Below are 20,928 nucleotides of genomic sequence, written 5' to 3' on the forward strand. Positions count from 1 at the left end.
CAATATTTGAGCCATTCTCATGTGGACGATGCATGACTTTCCGGGATTCGGAAAGTGCTCAGGTAAATAGGCTTCCGTTCTCGTTGATAATATCTATATTTTATCTCGTTCAAGTTTGTATTCACTGGGTTGTGGTGTTGGAACATGTTTGGTTACCTCAGGTTATCATCATGCATGTCCATTGTGCGGGCCACAGTTAGACTCCCGAAGGTCATGAACCATGAAGAAGATGGTATATCAAGGACACGCCGCTTTCTTGCCAGAGGGTCATGAACTGATCCTCCAACACGTATGAATGCCGCAAGTTGGTACAAGCTAAAAATGGTCCACCTGGAGTCACATCCAAATGGAATGCGACCATACCCATTTACAGGTCAACCACTTGTTGGATCCTATGTATATTTTCAAGAATGTGGGTAGCTTGCTATGGGACCACATCACAGGAAAGAGAGACACTATAGGGGCACGAATGGATTTGACGGAGGTAGGCAAGATGGAGGCGCTTTGGGTGCAGTCGAGTGCTGATGGTCGCGTGTAGCTACCTCGTGCTCCTTGGGTTGCGTGTAGCTACCTCGCGCTCCTTGGGTTCTGTCCACTAAAGAAGAGCGCATTTTGAAGCAAGTAGTCAAGGCTATCCGCACTCCGACGGGTATGATGTGTTCTCTCAGGTTTGCATTTTCTAAAGACGACCAATTATCGGGGCTAAAATCCCATGACTAGCATAAGATATAGCAGGTTTATACTACGAATGGATTGTAATTGGCGTGCGTATTTTGCTATTTGAAGTGTAGCCATAGTTGATAATGCTTTCTCATTTATGGTAGTTTGTACTACTAATCGTGATCACAGGATGCCTTACTTCAGAAATACGCGGCGCCATTTACAAGTTGTTGACTTTGGTGCAATGGATCTCACAGAAGGAGATTAAGACGTCCTCTATTGAATCCGCGAGGCGGGGAGCAGTGGAGACGGTCTGTCTCTTTGAGAAATACCTACCTACCAGCATGCTCACGATACAAATCCACCTTCTTGTGCATCTTATAGATGAAGTGGAGATTGTTGGACCTGTCCATATGCCATGGATGTTCTTCTTGGAGTGCTTCATGAAAACCCTGAAAGGCTTTGTGCGATAACGAGCTCGGCCAGAAGGTAGTATGGTTGAAGGTTGGTTGGTGTCTGAGGCGCTAGTGCATATTTCACAATGGCTACCAACAGTGGATCCAGACAACAAAATGCTATGGTCGCTGAAGGACGATGATAGACTGACTGGAGATGTGGTGGTTGGAAATGGGATAGAAAAAAAAATGGATGTTGCAATGGAGAAGAATGTAAATCGCTTTTGTATGTTGCACCATGCCTCTATGGAGACGTGGCTCGCCAAGTACCAGATCTCTGGGTAAGATCGAGAGGAAGCGCGATCTAAATTTCGACGTAGTATGCGCTATCGACCGATTTGATATCCTGAGGGCATGGAGGAGATATCGCGGTTCATGTCAACACGATGGTTGCATGGAGCTTTGACCGCAGCGTCTCGCAAAGAGGCAGACGTCTCAATGGAGGAGTGGGAATTCTCGAGGGGATGTAGTCCAAAGGTGATGACATATTTAGGATTTTTCGTATATATATTTTATATGCGACAACTAATTTGAGTGTTTTAATGTATAGCACAAAATATATAGTGCAGCGTGATCGCGCGGATGGCATTTTCGCATGGAGCGTATTGACAAAATACGCTCCACAATGGACAGTGCTATCATGGCAAGGTTCGAGCAAGAGAGCCGATGACGAGCAACGGATCCAAACATGGTTATAGATAAGATGGAGTATTTTGGGAACTTGCAAAGTATTGTTATGGTGGATTACCGTATCTTCTCCATGATACTATTCGATGTGCAGTGTTCAAAGTGGTACTTGAAGAAGCTGGAGCAACAGTTCGACGAGGTCCATCTGGATTTCTCCAAATAGATTCTGAAAAAAATGGATGGATTTGCGCGACACCTTTATGTTGCTGCCGGCCCATTGTGAACAGGTGCATGAACTCATTTGTTTGTTAATTGTATTACGACATGGTACATGTCACAATAGTTTAATCTCTCTTGTACGTGTTTGTGAGCAGGTAATCTTCTATCCAAACCCTCGACAACCTCAATGGTGGTATGTTATACCTTCAGCTCCCCGAAGTGCGAGAGTATATGATCAAAGCTATGTTTCGAGCATAGATGAGGACAATATATAAATAGAGGGGTCAATATTGCAAGGGGTGGAGGCCACTGAAAGCTTGGAGCATGTAGAGGAGCCAGCATTGGCTAACAATGATGGAAATACATGAGTCCAAGAATTCTTTGAGAACGAGGTGGACTCATCCTTTTGTGGTGACATGTCTATCAACCTTCCAGTGTATGCGAAGTTGTGTTAGGAGATTGACATGGGACCATAGGATACTTCATACTTGGAGCATCCACTTACTCAATTCGTTGACTAATCGCTTATAAGGGTACATAAGGTTTGCATTTTAAGTGAGATCATTTTTTTAGGATTTATATTACCGTGCCTTGTATGATTTAAATTGATTATACTAATATCATTTTTTATTTGTGCAGGTGACATTTTTAGGATGAGTCGAGGGATGAGCGATGAGGAATTGCAAGATATCTTCACATGCATGTCTCCAGATCAGATAACGAGATTCAGAGACATGGCAAACTAGGAGCTATCTTGGACATCATTAAGCCGCTCTACTAGATCTACTTCAGCGCGATCAGATGCTTCAGCTTTGAGCAGACGAGGTCGACGCTCCAAACTTGGGCCAGAGGAGGGAGGGAGTGCTTCAACGTCAGGGGAATGCTGTAGAGATATGGAGGCAGTGAGCCCGTGTGATCGGCACGCACTACAATAGAAACGAGGTATAGACGCGCATGTTAGACGCGCAAAGTCGGGCACGTCTATCATCGCATCTGTATGTGTGTGTAAAAGAGCATGTAAATAGACACGAATTTTATGTCTATATATCCACGCAAATAGACGCGTTTTCAGACGCGTACACTACAACAAGCAGCAGTTATAGACGCGCGCACAGACGCGCACTAAAATTTTAAATTTTTTTGAAAAATATAGATGCAATCGCGCGTCTATATTTGCCTCTAATTTGCAGGTGAAATCGCATCTATGTACGCATGTATATGCGTAATGCGTATGCATATGCACATGTATACGCACATCTATAAGTGCATGTATATGCGCATCTGCGTGTATATGCGCATCTATAAGTGCATTTAACTGTGCGTATATAAGTGTGTCTATAAGCAATTCGTGCTCTATATACACGCGCTTATAGACGTGTGCACAGACGCGCACTAAATTTTTAAAAAAAAATAAAAATATTGCTGGTGTGTCATTCTTTTCAGAGTAGTCCCGTCTTGCATTTCTTTTAGGTTTTTTTGACAGGCACACGACACAAAGAGAGGAGAAAGGAAGAGGCAAAGAAGAAAGGGTAAAGAGAGGAGGAAGCAAGAGGCAAAGAGAAAGGAGAGGGAGAAGAAGGAGTTTGTAGCCTTGTTGCCGCCCATCACAACACAGATTCAAGGTAAGTCCTTCTTCTTGTCTCTCTCACTCACTCGCTCACTCACTCTCTCTCTCTCTCTCTCTCTCCTTCCCTCCCTTCCTCCCTCCCTCCCTCCCTTCCTCTTACTCTCTCTATCTTGCTTTGAGTTGTATTTTGCTACCTTCTTAGCTTTTGGTATGTTTGTTGCGATGAGGAGAACAACCAAAGAGTAAGGAGATGGAGGAGAAGAAGGAGTTTGTAATTGTGCCGCTGCCCATCACAACAAATATTCAAGGTGAGTCCTTCTCTTCTCTCTCTCTCTCTCTCTCTCTCCCTCTCTCTCTCTCGCTCTTTCTCTCTCTCGCTCTCTCTCTCTCTCTCTCTGTTTACTCTGAGTTGTATTTTGGTTCCTTCTTAGCTTTGGGTATGTTAGTTGTTGCTTGCTTTTCCTAGTTTTATTTTGTGCTTCACTGCTAATTCGCATCTACAAGCGCGTTTGATATACATAGTAGACGCTCTCGTAGACGCGCAAGTGTTGAATTTCCATAAAACCTCCTAGGTTTTTTTGAGTTTTCTGGACGTGGTGTGTGTAAGAGTGTGCCTAATCCACAGATTAGACACGCTTGTAGACACGCTCGCATTAAACAACCACATCTCCTTTGAGGTTTTTTTTTCATACACTGTTTTGCGCGTCTATAATCGCATCTATATGCGCATGTATGTACGCGTGTATACGCGCGTGTATATGTGCATCTATATACGCATCTATAAGTGCGTCTATCTTCGGGTGTATATGCGCGTCTATATGCGAGTGTAGTTTTCACTATAAGCGCGCTTGTAGACGCGAAATTGTAGACGCGCTAGTAGACACGGTAATAAACGCGCCCGACATTTTTAAACACAATTCAAATATTGCGTCTACAAGCGCGTCTATGGAGCCTTTTTGTTGTAGTGACGGAATACAGGTGCGACTCCTCGCTCTCGTGGCGATTCCAGGGAGCGTGGCTCAGGTGGATGCTGTGGAGGCACAGACGTGGTGTCTCCATCTCGTCATTCTACTGGAGTTGCATTACCTCCAGGATTTGTCACATCTGTGGGGACGTCTACTCCAGTTACTCCGGCTTTTTCTCGCGGATTTTGCTCGGCTTTTGCTCAACTGTCTGCAGGTGGCACCCCTATTGGTGCTACTCTGATAGATACTATCCCAGTCGGTACACCAGATGTACAAAGGTCTCTTGGATATGCCCAGGAGTGTGAACGCAGGTGGGAGAGGACCCATCTTAGGCATACCCCAAGGGGATATGCCTATCTTGTCGATGATAGGTCAGGAACCATCATCATGAATGATGAGGGGAGGAGGGATGGCTCCCATGAGAGAGTTGTGCCAACAAGTTTTTCGGCACAATATCTTAGATCATTGGAAAAACATACCAGAGGGGAGCAAGGACTACATAGTAGCATCCTTGCATGAGGAGTTTCCAGTTTCAACCACTACAGATAGATTTTTTACGGGTTGGATGATGGACTGCATGCATGCATATATGTCACACAGACGATCGGACGCACGTAAGGCACTCAAGAGTAGGGCTGCAAAGCCCGAGTGGCTAGACGCAGACGAGTGGCGCCGACTGAGGGAGGAGGCTACAAATTCTCCAAGACATTGGAGTCAGCAGCGCGAGGCGACGAGGGCACAACTAGAGGCCGGATTTGTTCATCATCTTGGGAGTGGCGGCCACAGGACATATCTGGAGGACTTTGTAAGTTTTTCTTTTGTTTTGCTTGCTTGTTTTTTTGCAATATCCTTTGTACTGAAAATCATATTTCTAACAGTTGGTATTTTATTTTCTTTGCAGCACTCCATTACAAATCGCGATCTGATCGGCCTTGAGACTCGATATGCAGAGAGGCATGGTCTCATTGCATTGATCAACTGATTATATAGACGCGGCGGCCCTGTAAGTCACTCATATTTCTTGTCCGTAGTTACCATGTTTAATTAGAATGCATTATTGTATGGTGGACTGATGTGTAGTTGTTTCTTTTTTTGGAGAGTCTGTTTGATGCTCCTTTGTAGCAGGACGAGCTTTTGGATGGCGAGGATATGTAGCTTGCCCTTGGATCCTTGGAGCTCACATACCCTTCTTTTTTTATCACCTGATATGTGTAGACATTTTCTATGTAGTAGAGATATCTTGTCATGATTGTACTAGTCGCTTTCATTATGCGATCATGTATTTATTTCATGTATCAGTGTTATGATTTAAGTACACTTTGTTTTTGTTTACATGAGCAATGTACACAGTGCAGAAATTATTTTGTATGGCCCAAATAAAGCACACAGTGCTATATGTGCTGCCCTGCCACAATATTTTTTTTCCTGTTATCGTCGCTATTAGCATCACAAATTTACCTACACGTGTCGTTATGGGTGTCACAGAGCGTCATTATTTGCGTCGGTATCAATGTGATGCTAATACCAATGCAAATAGCGACGATGATACCAACGCTGATGCCGACTATTCTATGGCATCGCCAATAATGACGCTTTTTGCGACAACGGGGGCAAATTTTGTTATTTACATTTTCGTCGCTTTTAACGTCAGTATAAGGCTTATATCTTGTAGTGTCTCTTTGACTTTGGCTTCCACATCTTGCTTCTAACAATAGAGAAGAGAAAAGGAAGTGCACAGTACACTTTTTCTCAAAATTACATGCTTTTCTTGCCTAAAAATACAAATACAAAAGCTAATTGGAATGAAGCCTTGTATGCCATGCATCCAAAAAGCAATTATAGTATCTATCCTTTCTATTTTTTCAAAAGGAGTGCACATTACACTTCTTCTCCAAATTTTCTTACCAAAAAATATGCTAATTGGAATGAAGGCTTGTATGTCTTGCATTCAAAAAGCAATTGTATTTTTCTACCCTTCCTATTTTCCCAAAAGAAAATTTGATTTTCATCTTTTTCAATATTTTTTCCAATTCCTCTCAATGTTTTAATCCATAAAAACTTTATTCCCATCTACTTCTCATAAGATCACTCTAAGGCTCTCCTAATACTAGATTAATGTGCTCCCTATGAATAATTTTTTGAGACAAATCTACGTATGCAAACAATTTTTCTTTGTTTCAATGTTAAATATTATTTTTAAAATTTTTCTATTAAATTCTATGGTTCATGCTCATCTTTAATCATACAATGTACTAGTATTTTGCTTCTCTTTAACAAATATAGAAGTTCAACAATTTGTCTACATTGATGTTAAATATATTGTAATTTTTTTCATTTTATTATGAAAGTGTTACTATGAAAACATTTCCATCTCTCTTTGTTGATTTTCTAGTTTTCTCCATGAATAATTGGGTATTGGATATATTTACACACTCAATTATTGGGTATCTTTACTTGGGTGTAAAGATACTTATGAGAACAAGGGATTTGATATCTATGGAGTTAAATTGGAGCAGAGCAAATCAACACATATAATAAAAATAGGGTTGTTGAGTCTATAGAGATAAAGTAAAGACACACATATAGACATACTAAGTTAGACACAAAAAGAGGTTAATAAAAATAGTTGGTTTGGTGTTTATGGAGTTAAATTTATATCAGAAGCTGGGAAGAATAAGGATTTAGTGTGTAAATAATATTAGTGCCATGTCACACTGACATTGGTATAAAAGGAGAGGACATATAAATTTTCTCATCTTTTGACACATTAAACATTACTGTTCTTCTCCTCTTCACCTTGCTCTTAGTTCAATGGCTTCTTTCTCTTTCCTGTCTTTCTCTCTCAATTTCTAGTATTTCTCTCTCCTCGTCACTCTATTTATCTCTCTTCTTCACACCTTCTTCTATCTCTTTTGCAATATTCTCTCTCCTCTTTCTCTCTATCTAATTCACTTCTTGACAAGTGGTATCAAAGCATTGGTTTTTGATCCATATTTCCTTCTACCTCAGTCCATTTTTTTCTCATAAAAATCAATCTTAGACAAGTACTCAGGTACTTGACAAAGATAGTGACTAACAGTGGTTTGCAAACTATCTAGAGTTAGCAAGAGACTATATCTGTAGATCTTTAAGGCCAGATATATCTATAAAAGGCTAAAATAGCAGGCCATCATCAAATTTTCATGCAATTTGGAGGTAACTAGGTCAAATGGGAATTAATCAGGTTTAGTTGGAAGTTGAACTATGGTTACTTTTCAAGTGGAGCTTCTCTTTCTCTCTCTTCCAAGCTTTTGGCTGAAGCTTCAATGATGGTTGCCAATAAATCCTTTATAGAGGTATCAACCACCAAGACCCATGGACCGCTTATTGTTCAAGTGTTTCAAGCGAGCACTAATGGCTACCTCTCTACAAGTGTATGAGCTTACCTTATTGTTCAAGTGTTTCAAGCGAGCACTAATGGCTACCTCTCACATAGTCAACACACTATCCCTCTCTACAAGTGTATGAGCTTACCTTAATGCCCGTTTGAGTTGCTTCCTCTCTCAAGAACTCCGATCGCTCCACGATTTGTGATGCATGCTCAAGCATCCTTAAGCCTTTTCCTTCAAGCTCCATACTCCATAGCCACGCGTGAGACAAGAGAAGAGAAGAGAAGAAGAAGAGAGGAAATGGAGGAGGGCTTCACCTCCAAGATCCCTCACCCTCACTCACTCACACTCCCTCCCTCAAGCACTCAGAAGCAAGTGAGCAAGCAAGGGAAGAGAAGAAGAAGAGTCAACTTTGCCACACACCAAATAATGATCTTCTCATTCACTTTTCAATGTTATATACAAAACCCTAAATTCCTTTTGGGCGGTCATCCCCTTATCCCCTTCTTTACATGGGTGGTCATGGTCTAGGCCCTTTTTCCCATTGTGCTCCTATCTTCCTAGCTTCCTTCCTACCTCAATGGTTGATAGCCATTGTTGAGTATACTTGAAAAAACAAAAAGAAAGTGCACTACTTACTTGGGGATGTTTCTAGCTCAATGTGCAGTGTTGCATGGCTTCCGTGCTAGTGAAACTGGGAGTTGGGTCGAACGAACCTCAGAGAGGCCTGTAGTATTGTCCCACACTTAAGGACCCAGTTTGTGTATAGAGGAGGTGTTGTGGGTGTCAGTTAGGGAGACAAATCTAACCATAGGCGAGCACAAACTCCCTAGGTGTGTCCTACCCTTGATGTGCCCTAAGTGTAAAGAGGGGGGACATGAAGAGCTAGGGAGTTAGGCATGGAGTCAATTGACCAAGGCCACCAAACGTGCCTAACCTAAGGACCCCTAGATGTAGTATTTGTGGCACTTTGATATACATGGAAAAGCTCATTGTTTATTTCCTTTTTCTTTGTGTGAGTCCTTGTTTGTTTACTCTTTCTTTGTTTTGTTTTTTTTATTTCATTCTTTCGCTTTTTGTTTTCTCCTCTTTTTTCTTTTGGAGATGCATTGGGAAGGGGCACACTAGACATCATCATGATGCTCTACAATAGTTACATTCCAAGGGGACCCAAGAGATTTACCAAGGAATGCATGGCTTGGCATGGAGCCATTTTCTCTTCTGACTATACTTGTTGTGGCTATGGAAGGGGCTTGGTTCCTACACTTGTTGTTTCTTTTGTTAATCTCATTTAAAGTCACACCATTCTTCATGGACCAGCTCCAGTGGCTCCTATTGAGGTGGCTGGATTTTCTATTTTGGCTTCCCAAGCCCCTAGCAAGGAGAGTTCCTGTGAGGTTCAGCTAGTTGAGATTAGGGGAGCACATTGCTCCTCTACTCCTAAGCCAGTGTTAGGCTTAGGTGTCATGGCATGGAGTCGATGTTGCAGTGATGTGCCAACTTGTAGGCTAAATCTTTGATTCCATCTTCATTAGAGTAATCTCCTCCTCCCTTTTTGCCTCTGTCATTCTTCCTCCTCTTCCAGCGTTTTCTTGCACTCTTGTTCTAATCTCTTCGATTCCTCCTCCACCCTTTGCAGCTCTCCATTTTCTTTGGAGGTGGATCAAGTTCTTCTTATGGGGATTTTGAGAGCGTGATCCTTCCTTTTCTCTTGACTTGACAATTTTTGAGCCTTGCTTCTCACGGATTGTCCTCTTGCTCTCTTGCTATTGAGATGGTTGGTCATTCTCCTCTTTATTAGTAACTCTGCCCATGTTTTCCTACTATTTCTTGTGGACTTTTTCTCCCTCTTGTTTTTGGATTTGTGAAGGCTCACTCCCAGGATATTATACACATCCCTCCTTGGGTGTTTCTCAACCTTGCTGCTTGCTAATAAACCCAGGGCTTTCTCCACCATTGCAGGGCTCAACTCCATCTCTACTTGAAGAGCTTCTTCTCCTCCTCTTACCATCTTCATGCCATAGTTTCTTTCAGCATTGAAACTCCTTGAAAGTTCTACGCACTTGCTATAATCGATAGTTTTTTGCCCTCGACCTTCTCTACATACTTATCTATACTGCACTGGTCCATGAGTTATTTTATGACTGGATCCTCCATGATGGCATCTTTTAGGTTTAGGGTAATCTTGAATGTAAACTATCTGAAACCCCTCAAAGCTGCACTTTGCTTACTCTTTCGCCATGAACTGGAGCTTGCCACCTGAAAGGTAAAAAGTATTAAATCTTTCTTGGAAGTGAGCTATGGCAAAGAGCAAGAGTAAGAAGAGAGAGAGACACAAAAGGGAACTCCAATAGTCACAATGTGTGACCGGGCCTTCCTTTATTCAAATTGTCACAAAAAGAATAAAGAATAAAGTGACGGTGACAGGCGCCCGCCACCTGCAGTGTGCAGTGGCGGGTACTATCAGTGTAGTAATACACGAGCAGCTAGGCAGAGGCACCTTTACCCCCAACAAGCTCCCACTTAAAGGCGAATTTATCCCAGTGAGGGAAAATAAAAATAAAAGACATGTCAATGTACACATGTACAACAGGATGAGAAAAAACGTCATCTCATCCAATGCCCATCAATCTCTTAAGGAAGGCAAAGTGCTCAGTAGTGAGACTTTTCATGAGCAGATATGCAGGATTTTCGTCAGTGGAGATATTGATAAGGTCAACTTACTTATCCTCCACGACCCCATGTATGAAGTGATACCTCACCTCCATGTGTTTCATCTTTGCATGGAAGACCGGATTCTTGGCTAGTTGAATAGCACTCATAGAATTCGAATGCAACGTAGGGATAGTATCAATCCCAAGGTCATGAACCAAATGGCCCAACCATATGGCCTCCTTGCAAGCCTCAATGGTTGCAACATACTTGGCCTCAGTGGTAGAGAGAGTCATATATTTCTGAACCTTGGACATCCAAGAAACAACACCTCTAGCATAGTAAAGACATAGCTAGAAGTTGACTTCCTACTATCTATATGTCCTACATAATCGGAGTCTGTGGAGCCTACAACTCCTGTATCCTGGCTGCCATAGCAAATACACATATTTGTTGTGCCCTTCAAGTATCTCATGATACCCTTCATTGCATCCCAATGCTTTTTTCCAAGTGTAGCCATATAGTGCACCACAACAGAAATTGCAAAGGCAATATCTGGACAAGTGGCTATCATGGTATACATCAAACTACCCATGGCTGATGCATAAGGGATCTTATCCATCTCGGCCCTCTACTTATATGTTTGCGGACAATCGACATGTGAAACCTTCACATACAAAGATAATGGACAACCAATAGGCTTTATGTCCTGGCTTTACGTCCTGCATGATGCGAAAATGCTCAAGGACTTTATGAATGTACTCCCTCTATGAGAGGTAGAGTAGTCCTTGATGCATGTCGCGCTTAATGCGCATACCAAGAATGTGAGAGGCATGTCCCAAATCCTTCATCTCAAAGATCTTCTTCAGCTGAGATTTAAGAGCATCCATCTCATCATGAGCTTTCCTTGCTATCAGCATATCATCCACATAAAGTACCAAAATAAGCAAGGAGCCATCATTGGCTGTCTTCATGTAAAGACACGGATCCATAGCACTCATGTTGTAGCCCTATGACTACATTAAGGCATCAAACTTATGATACGACTCCCTAGGTGCCTACTTCAAGCCATAAAGACTTTTCTTCAACTTGCACAGTAGGTGCTCCCTGCCAGGTTCTGCAAAGCCCTTAGGTTGCTCCATGTATATCTCACCATGCAAATCCCCATGCAAGAATGCAGTCTTGACATCCATCTGATACATGTCCAAGTTAAGCTACATGACTAAGGCCAAAACCAAGCGTAGGGTGGTCATCTTGACCACAGGAGAAAAGACTTCATCAAAGTCAACTCCATGCTCCTGTTTAAAACCCTTAGCGACAAGTCTTGCCTTATAAGCCGGCTTGGGGTTTCCAGGGGTACTTTTCAGCTTGTACATCCATTTTCATAGCAAAGTTTTCTTGCCATGAGGCAATGCAATCAAATCCCAAGTCATATTCTTGTGCAAGGAGTCTATCGCAAACTGCATAGCCCTCTCCTAGGAGTAACTATCACCCTTGCGCATAGCCTCATCATAGGTGAGAGGCTCTCCTACATCTGTAACCAAGACATAATGCATCGAGGGCTCAAATCTATCAGATGGATGTCTATCTCTAGTAGACTATCTCACGACAGGCTCTGCTACCTATCTAGCACTCTGGCCATGTGTACCAACTGCTGCTTCAGGTTGTCCAACTGGCTGTGGAAGAGCTCATGTCTCCTCCTGGAATATAACCCTCCATATCTGTACCACATTCTCAGGCTGCTGATGCATCTTGTCTTCATGGAAAACTACATCATGGCTGCGGATGACTTTCCACGCTTGCGGATCCTAGAGGCGATAACCCATCTCGCTTGCATCTCCATAGCCAAGGAAAATGCATTTGACACTCTTAGGATCCAACTTAGTACACTTGTCCTTGGGCACATGGCAAATTTCCTCACTTCCAAAGACATGTAGATGCATATAAGACAGAGGTTTTCTAGTCCATACCTCCTCTACAAACTTGGAAATCCAAACCACTAGAAGGTGATCTATTTATGACATGCACAATTGTATTGACTGCCTCAACCCAAAAGCTCTATGGTAAGCCTGCATGGCTAAGCAAATTGCGTACACGCTCCTGGATGGTTCTATTCATCTGCTCAACCAAACCATTCTGGGGTGGGATATGGGGGGCGGTCAGCTGCTGTGCTGACGCTCAATACCCCTCTCGTCACATAGTTGCTCAAAAGCATGTGAAACATATTCTCCCCCATTTTCAGTCCTAAGGCATTTCAGCCTATGCCCAACCAATGCAATCCATCTCTGAAACATAGCCAAGACTTCGGACATAAGCTTAATGGAATAAGCCCAGACTTTATGCAAAAAATCATCAATGAACGTCACAAAATACTTTGCACCACCCATAGACTGACAGGACATGGGTCCATAGACATCTGAATGTGCAAATGCTAGGGGCACACTCATGCGTGTCCTACAAGACTTATGCGTATTCTTAGTACGTATGCCATAAAGACAATGCTCACATGAATTAAAACATGCATAGTCAAGGGGCGATAAGTACTGCAAACCAGAAAGCATTTTCATTCCCTTCAAGGACATATGGCACAAATGGGCATGCCAAAGAGATACATGTGGGATGGAACCCACTGACAAAACATGGTCAACAGAGGACCCATCAACTACAAGAGAATAGAGGTTGCCAGCTTTGGCACCTCTAGTAAGCACAAAACTGCCATGGGTGATCTTTCAGGGAGAATCCCCAAATGAAACATGAAACCCAATATCATCAAGTTTCCCTATAGACATAAGACTACGTATAAGTGCAAGTACATGACGTACATCCTGTAGCAGAAAAGTACTACGAGTAGAGAACTATAGCCGTACATCCCTAATGCCAACAATAGCAAGTAACCTGTCATCACCCAGCGAACTGAACCAGAGACAATGCGGTAGGAGTGGAATCACTCACGGCATGGTGTAACATGAAATGAAGCACCAGAATCCAAAAGCCAACACTGCGCATACATAGAGTGAACATCGGTCAATGATGTAGCATCACAAGAACTAGCTACAAGTATGTACTCCCCATCGGAGTCATCAATCTACATGACATTTATCTCCTTGATTTTCACACTAGATTTCGCAGGCATAATGCTGTGATCAGAGGAATTTTCATGTACTTTGTCTTTTCCCTTCTCTTTGCACTTGTCATTGCATAACTCATGACACTGTGGGCATGTATGACCTTTCTTGCCACAATGATGACATGTCACATTAGCATTTCTCCCAGAGACTTGATGCGTGACTTACCACGTGACTTAGACCTAGACTTCTGCGAGTCTTTGCCGCCACGACCATTCCCACGATCATTCTTGCCATTACCATCTCTGCCTTTAACAGTCAAAGCATGCGACACACGAGAGGCATCCAAGTTCTTATGGTTGATCCCTTCTTGCAGAAGAGCACTCTCTACATCATGCAAGTTCAAAATAGTAGCAGGGGCACATAAGGCAGTGCGAAATACATCCCATGAATCACTTAGAGTCCTAAGCGAAAACAATGGAGTAACCTCATCATTAAAGGTAATACCCTGCGAAGTCAAGTTCTTGAGAATAGCATGGAACTGGCTCAAATGAGCAGACATTGTCATATTCTCCTTCATACGCAAGTCCATAAGCTGCTTCAACCAATACATCTTACTTGCTAGACTTTTCTTGTCATAGAGGTTCTTAATTTTATCCCAAAGCTACCAAGCACTCTGTTATTCCTCAACCACATTGTAATGCACTTGTTCAGTGAGAAACAAGATGAGGGTGGACTTGCATAACTCATCAAGCTCATCCCATTCGTCATCAGTTATAGTTGGTTGCTCACCATGCATCCTTAGTGGCTTTATCTGTGATCTCTATACCAATACCTGCCAAACTTGGCTCTTCCATTAGGCATAATTTGTACCATCAAGCTTAGTGATGTTGAAGATAGCACTATCAGTGGAAGAAGAACGCATAAGGCAGTCCAAAACAATGTAGACAACTCAAAACTACTTGTTGTTTTCTATTGTAAATAGCCAAAATACCAGCAGAACCAAGGCAAAATGACCACGAACTGATAGCTAATGATTCTTCCCACCAAGTACCATCAAAGTACATAAAATCAAGATAATTTAGCATGAAATTTCCACATCAGTTCATACATAAATGCTTGTTATAATAAATTATAGCTACGTACAATGACAGCAAACTGTAGACAAAATCAATGCACCAAGTCAACCATTGACTGTCAAGGCATAACCAACATCAAGCAGGCATAAATCAGCATATGATAGTCATACGAACATTGAGAAAACACCCAATCATGTCAAACAAATCCTCAGTAAGCCAGCACACCCGGTGTTTAATAGGGCAAAGTGTACACAACACTGGCAAGACCTGACACCAAGAGGTGTATGCTAACTAAGTACGAAGCCCAAATAAGCCCAAGTACATGTATGCAGACCACGGCATATCAACCATGCAACATCCAAGTGAAGACGATTCCAGTCTCAAAAGACTCAAAGCTCAATAGCATAAACCACTTGCTCAATGTCTATCAAACATCCAATGATGCTCCCACTCACACAAAAGCCATATGGATCAAGCCAAGAAGCTCAAGAAAGGAATATGAGAGCACTAGTGATGAAAGATCCAAGACCAGACATCAATGAGACATCATGAGCATATAGGCTCTGTAGCCTCCAAGTATAGCATCCATAGACATCAAGTGTATCCCAAAGACAACTCTGGCAAGCTAAGAAATATTCCAAGTAAGTTTTGGGAAGCCAGATGCAAGCCAAGACAGGGTACTAGTAGCCATTGGCTCCAAACAATGTAATGAGCATGTAGTAGTGGCATAGGCCAAGCATATCAAGACCAATCAGACATAGGTAACATATATGCCATATGTACATCCAAGAAAAAGAATCAAATGCATTACAAATCCAAGCTCGAGTGCAAATAAAGATTTGGAACCAAAGGAAAGCTCGATGTCATACCCCGAAGGTCAATACTTCATTGCATATCCCAAAGACATAGCTCGAAGCAGCCAATAGACATAACCAAGCATGAGGTAATAAACTTCAGGCCACTATTTTACAATAGTGATTTACTGTTCAAAATTGAGTATTTTCAGCAAGAAGATCAGTCCAAAATGATGGCATAACATGTGCCTTGCATCCCCCAAACAATCGGTCATCAATAGGTATCAAACCACTAAACTAGGAAGCACCAAACAAGCATAGACATCAATTGCTAGTGTAGCATTGACATTTAACGTTTGTAGGCTGTTGTGAACTATTTCAAAATAGTGCTACAGGACCTCAGACCAATTTCCAAAGCTCGGGAGGCTTCAAAGAATATCAAGCATCAATGCCAAGGGTGCCACATTGATCTAAGAGCAGGGCATGACCTTCAACAAGTGGGAGATGATCTGTCCAAGGAGCCTGTAGTCCAAGTGAAAATCATACTAATCTTCTGAGGGCTTCTTCTGTTGTTGTTGTGCTGGTCAAGATGGTAAGGAACCTCCAGGGGGTGCCCAAGGAGACACACAACAAGCCTCAAGTGCCCAAATGCAAGAGGGAGCAATATACAAGCTCCAAGGGTTTGAGCTATTGCTGCCCTAATTGACTGTAACCTAAGAACTGAATAAAAGCACTAAAATAACACTTCGATACCTCTGTAGAAATGCCCTGAGGGTGCCTCAATAGGCCAGGAAGGTGCTCAAGAAGCCAAGGAGTGATAGAATCTCGAGAAGGTCGGCTATGGCTGTCGGGAAGAAGATATCGACCCAATGATATAGGTGTTTGAATGGAAGGTAAGAATGCCACGAACCAAGCTCGAAAAGTCGGGAAGCCTCGCTCTGATACCAGTTGAAAGGTGAGAAGGATCAAAGCTTGCTTGTAAGTGAGCTATGGAGCAAGAGCAAGAAGAGAGAGAGACACACAAATGGGAACTCCAACAGTCACAATGTATGACCGGGCCTTCCTTTATTCAAACTGTCACTAAAAGAATAAAGAATAAAGTGACGGTGATGGGAACCCGCCACCTGCAGTGTGCAGTGGTGGATACTATCACTGTAGTAATATACATGCGGCTAGGCAGAGGCGCCTTTACCCCCAACACCACCTTAATCTTGCCTTGAATGTAGAGTCTGACCAAGTAAGAGAGAGTAGCCAATGACTATGATTTGGGCCATCCTCAAATACAATGTGTGCTTTGTGTAGGGGTGACTTTCTCTTCCAACAGTGGGCAAGCAAGAGAATAGAAGAAGAGAAAAAGAAGAGTCCACTTTTCCTTACACCAAAGAATGAGCTTCTCGTTCACTTTCCAACTTTATATAGGAAACCCCTAGATCCATTTTGGGCGGTCATCCCCTTTTTTACATGGTCGACCATGGCCTAGGCCCTTTTTCCCATTGTCCTCCTATCTTCCTAGCTTCCTTCCTATTGCCTGTCTACCTTTACAATTTGCATGGGTGAGAGCCCGACACTCTTAAAATAAATCATGGTGTGCCTTGCGCTCTTTGACAAAAGCATTGACTTGCACTTTTTCTTGTGCGCCTTTCTCCTTGATTTAGGACTTTTCTACACTTCTTGTGTTTCCATATTTTTCTTGGTGGGCCTTCGTCTTTTGTTTCACTTTTTCCTTGGCCTTGTCTTTTGCTTTAGATTTTCTCAATTTTCCACCTTGTTTGTCTGAGGGTTAACACTACCCCCTTCGTAGATGAGTGCTAGTCCCATGGCACTCTCCATCATAGGTAGGAGGCTTTGGCATGCACCGAAGACGTGGTTCAAAGGGACTGTTGTGGTTTGCCATGGAGGAGTTGTGGTGGTAGTGTGGATGAAGGTTGTTAGAGGTACTTCGTTGGTAGGATTTTATGGTGATAGGGTTGTTCTAGTTGGAGATATGATTGCTCTTTGTTGGGAGTTGCACTCATGGCCCGTCACATGTGTTGGTGTTCTAGGGATTTTGCATTTGACCATTCTTTGGTGGGCTTGCATGATGATAAAGGATAAGAATTCAGAGTTGAGTGTTGATGAAGGGCTGATGACACTTTCATTGGATTCTTCAATACCTGCAATTAAAAACCTCTCATATGTGGTCTCTCCCTAGGGGTAGTGCTAGTCTTCTTATCATGCACAAGATGTAGTTTGATTAGTTTGGGAGGCAGGGTGAACTCTAAGCAAGCTGAGAGTATTGTCTTGCACTTGAGGACCCAAAGTGTGTATAGATTGTGGTGCAAATATTATGTGAGTACCCGTTTATACATAGATAGTACATAGTTAGGAGACTATTGATCAAGTTTCTCGTAGCAATGTGTGGATGAAGTGAGGGTTCAATGGGGGGGGGGGGGGGAAATTGTCAATGTTGAGGAGAAATACACTTGAAGGCTTCTTGAGACATTATTTGTGATTTTTTCAACATGATGTAGGATAATTGAGCTCATTGATGCGGAGATTAGATTGTAGAGGCCGAGATTAGATTTGATCGAGTAGTGGGGGCCTTGAATGTTGGTGGTTGATTGCCATTATTGATTATACTGTGCTAGTGAAACTGGGAGTTGGGTGGTCGGAACCTCAGGGAAGCATGTGGTATTGTCCCACACTTGAGGACCCAATTTGTGTATAGGGGAGGTGCTGTGTGTGTCACTTAGGGAGAAAAATCCAAGCACAAACTCCCTAGATGTGTTCTGCCCTTGATGTGCTCTAAGTGTAAAGTGACGGGAAAGGAAGGGCTAGGGAGTTAGGCATGGAGCCAACTGACCAAGGCCACCAAACATGCCTAACCTGAGGATCCCTAGGTGTAGTGTTTGTGGCACTCTGATATACATGGAAAAGCTCACTGTTTCTTTCCTTTTTCTTTGTGTGAGTATTTGTTTTTTTTTTCTTTCTTTCTGTCTCTTTTTTTTTTGTTTTGGAGATGCATTGGGAGGGGGCACGCTAGACATCATCCTAATGCTCTACAGTAGTCACATTCCAAGGGGGCCTAAGAGATTTACTAAGGAATGCATGGCTCAGAATGGAGCCCTTTTCTCTTCTGACTATACTTATTGTGGCCACGGAGGGGACTTGGTTCCTGCAGTTGTTGTTTCTTTTGTTGATCTCATTTTGAGTCACGCCCTTCTTCGTGGACCAACTCCAGTGGCTCTTGTGCTGAGGTTGCTACATTTTCTATTTTGGCTCCCTAAGCCCCTAGCAAGGAGAGTTCCTGTGAGATTCAGCTAGTTGAGATTAGGGGAGCACATTGCTCCTCCTACTCCTAAGCCAATGTTAGGCTTAGGAGTCATGGCATGGAGTCCATGTTGCAGCGACGTGCCAGCTTGTAGGCTAAATCTTTGATTGCATCTTCATTAGAGTAATCTCCTCCTCCCTTTTTGCCTTAGTCGTTCTTCCTCCTCTTTTGGTGTTTGCTTGCGCTCTTCTTCTAATCTCTTCGATTCCTCCTCCACCCTTTACAGCTCTCTATTTTCTTTGGAGGTGGATCGAGTTCTTCTTATGGGGATTCTAAGAGTGTGATCTTTCCTTTGCACTTGCCTTGACAATTTTTTAGCCTTGCTACTCACGGATTGTCCTCTTACTCTCTTGCAGTTGAGATGGTTAGCCATTCTCCTCTTTATTAGTAGCTCTGTCCATGTTTTCGTACTGTTCCTTGTGGACTTTGTCTCCCTCTTGTTCTCGGATTGGTGATGGCTCACCCCTAGCATATTATACACATCCCTCCTTGGGTGTTTCTCAATCGTCCTTCTACTAGCTAATAAACCCAGGGCCTTCTCCACCATTGTAGGGCTCAACTCTACCTCTACTTGATGAGCTTCTTCTCCTCTTCTTACCATCACCATGCCACAGTTTCTTTTGGCATTGGATCTCCTCGAAAATTATGCACACTTGCTGTAATCAATAGTCCGACCTTCTCTACATACTTCTGTACTATGCTTTGGGCCATGCTCAAATGCAATGTGTGCTTTCCGTAGGGGTGACTTTCTCTTCCAGTAGGTAGGGCTTCCGTTCATGGCTCTTTGTTCTTAGTATTTATGTCACTTTCTCCATAATGGTTCTTTGTGGGGTTGGTGGTCTTGTGGTGACTTGGACATTGAATGCTTTTGTACAGAGACCTATGTCATCCTACATTCACTAGGAAACTCGTGAGAGTACATGCAAGTCATATGCTTCAAACACCATAATGAACAGGTGCAGCTGAAAGAGACATCACTTATCTGAATCCCATGGTGTTAACTTCTATGCATATCGTGTGCGCTTGATTATCATTGCTTGTGTGTGTCCAAGCTTTACTTTTTTGGTATTTTCTATACACAATCACAAAACTCATTGTTTATTTATGTACATGTTTATGAATCCATGTCACTTCGTGAGGATAAAAGCCAATTGTAGAACTCAGGAATGTACTAGAGTGTGGTACACCCATCTAGGAATCGTAGCAGCCTACTCAATAACAACATATATTTTGCAACATCGAGTAGCATGGTACCTTGTCTGAGTCTACTCGCAACATGTAGCTCCTCCTCAATGAGAAATTTATCAATCAGAGAGTTTTCTTAGCTAGTTCTAGTTAAGTCCATACCCCGAATGGTAGTCAGTACTTGAAAGGAAGTTGGCACCACATAGGTTGGGTCTCTTTGAGACTGCCATTTGGCCAGTCACTCCTCTAAGACTCTCATAATTTGGGCTCCAAGTTTGGCCATTGTATCGTTGTTTTCAAACCAACAATTCAAATTGACTTCAACCCTACGATTGTCACTTTAGTTTATGTATCTCTAAGAGATTTGGTTGGCAAAGCACTTCATTGAATGCCACAGTTAAGTGCAGTTCGTCGGTCTCCTCGTTAGAGATGATGGTATTTTTAGCTAGTCTATCTTCGAGTAGTTGGTTAGCGACTAGCTTGGGATATGTGTATTCCTTGATCTTTATTTCTTAGCTCTTCATCACTCTTGGTCTCAATCTTCTTGGCACCACTTGCAAATGTCGTTGTTTTCTCCTCTTTTTCTTGGGCACTTGAGGTGTATCCTTTAAAGACTCAAGACCTTGAACCATGTCAGCCATTGATGTGCTTGGTTGGGCCTTGACATTCTCTTTCTCTAGTGTGTCCTCATTGGACATAGCTATGGCTTGTTGAATACCCTCGCTAGGTTCTAAAGGGTACAATTGCCTCTCTTTGTGGAGAGTCTAGCTCTTTAGCCAATTCTTTTTCATTTAGCCCCTCATTTGATTGCGTTGGCAATTGCTATAGGTTAGGGGGCATTTGCTCCAAGCTCTTGTCCTTACCCATTGGAACATGCCTCCATTGCTTCTTATCAGTGCGACTATTGTGTTTAGAGTTATTTTCCTCTTACTTAAGAGGTTTGGGTAACTCTAGTGTAGAACTAAGAGACAATTTACGATTC

The sequence above is a fragment of the Lygodium microphyllum genome, chromosome 23 (assembly GCF_053477565.2).
Source record: "Lygodium microphyllum isolate KBCC chromosome 23, Lygodium_microphyllum_v1.1.10, whole genome shotgun sequence".
NCBI lineage: Eukaryota > Viridiplantae > Streptophyta > Polypodiopsida > Schizaeales > Lygodiaceae > Lygodium > Lygodium microphyllum.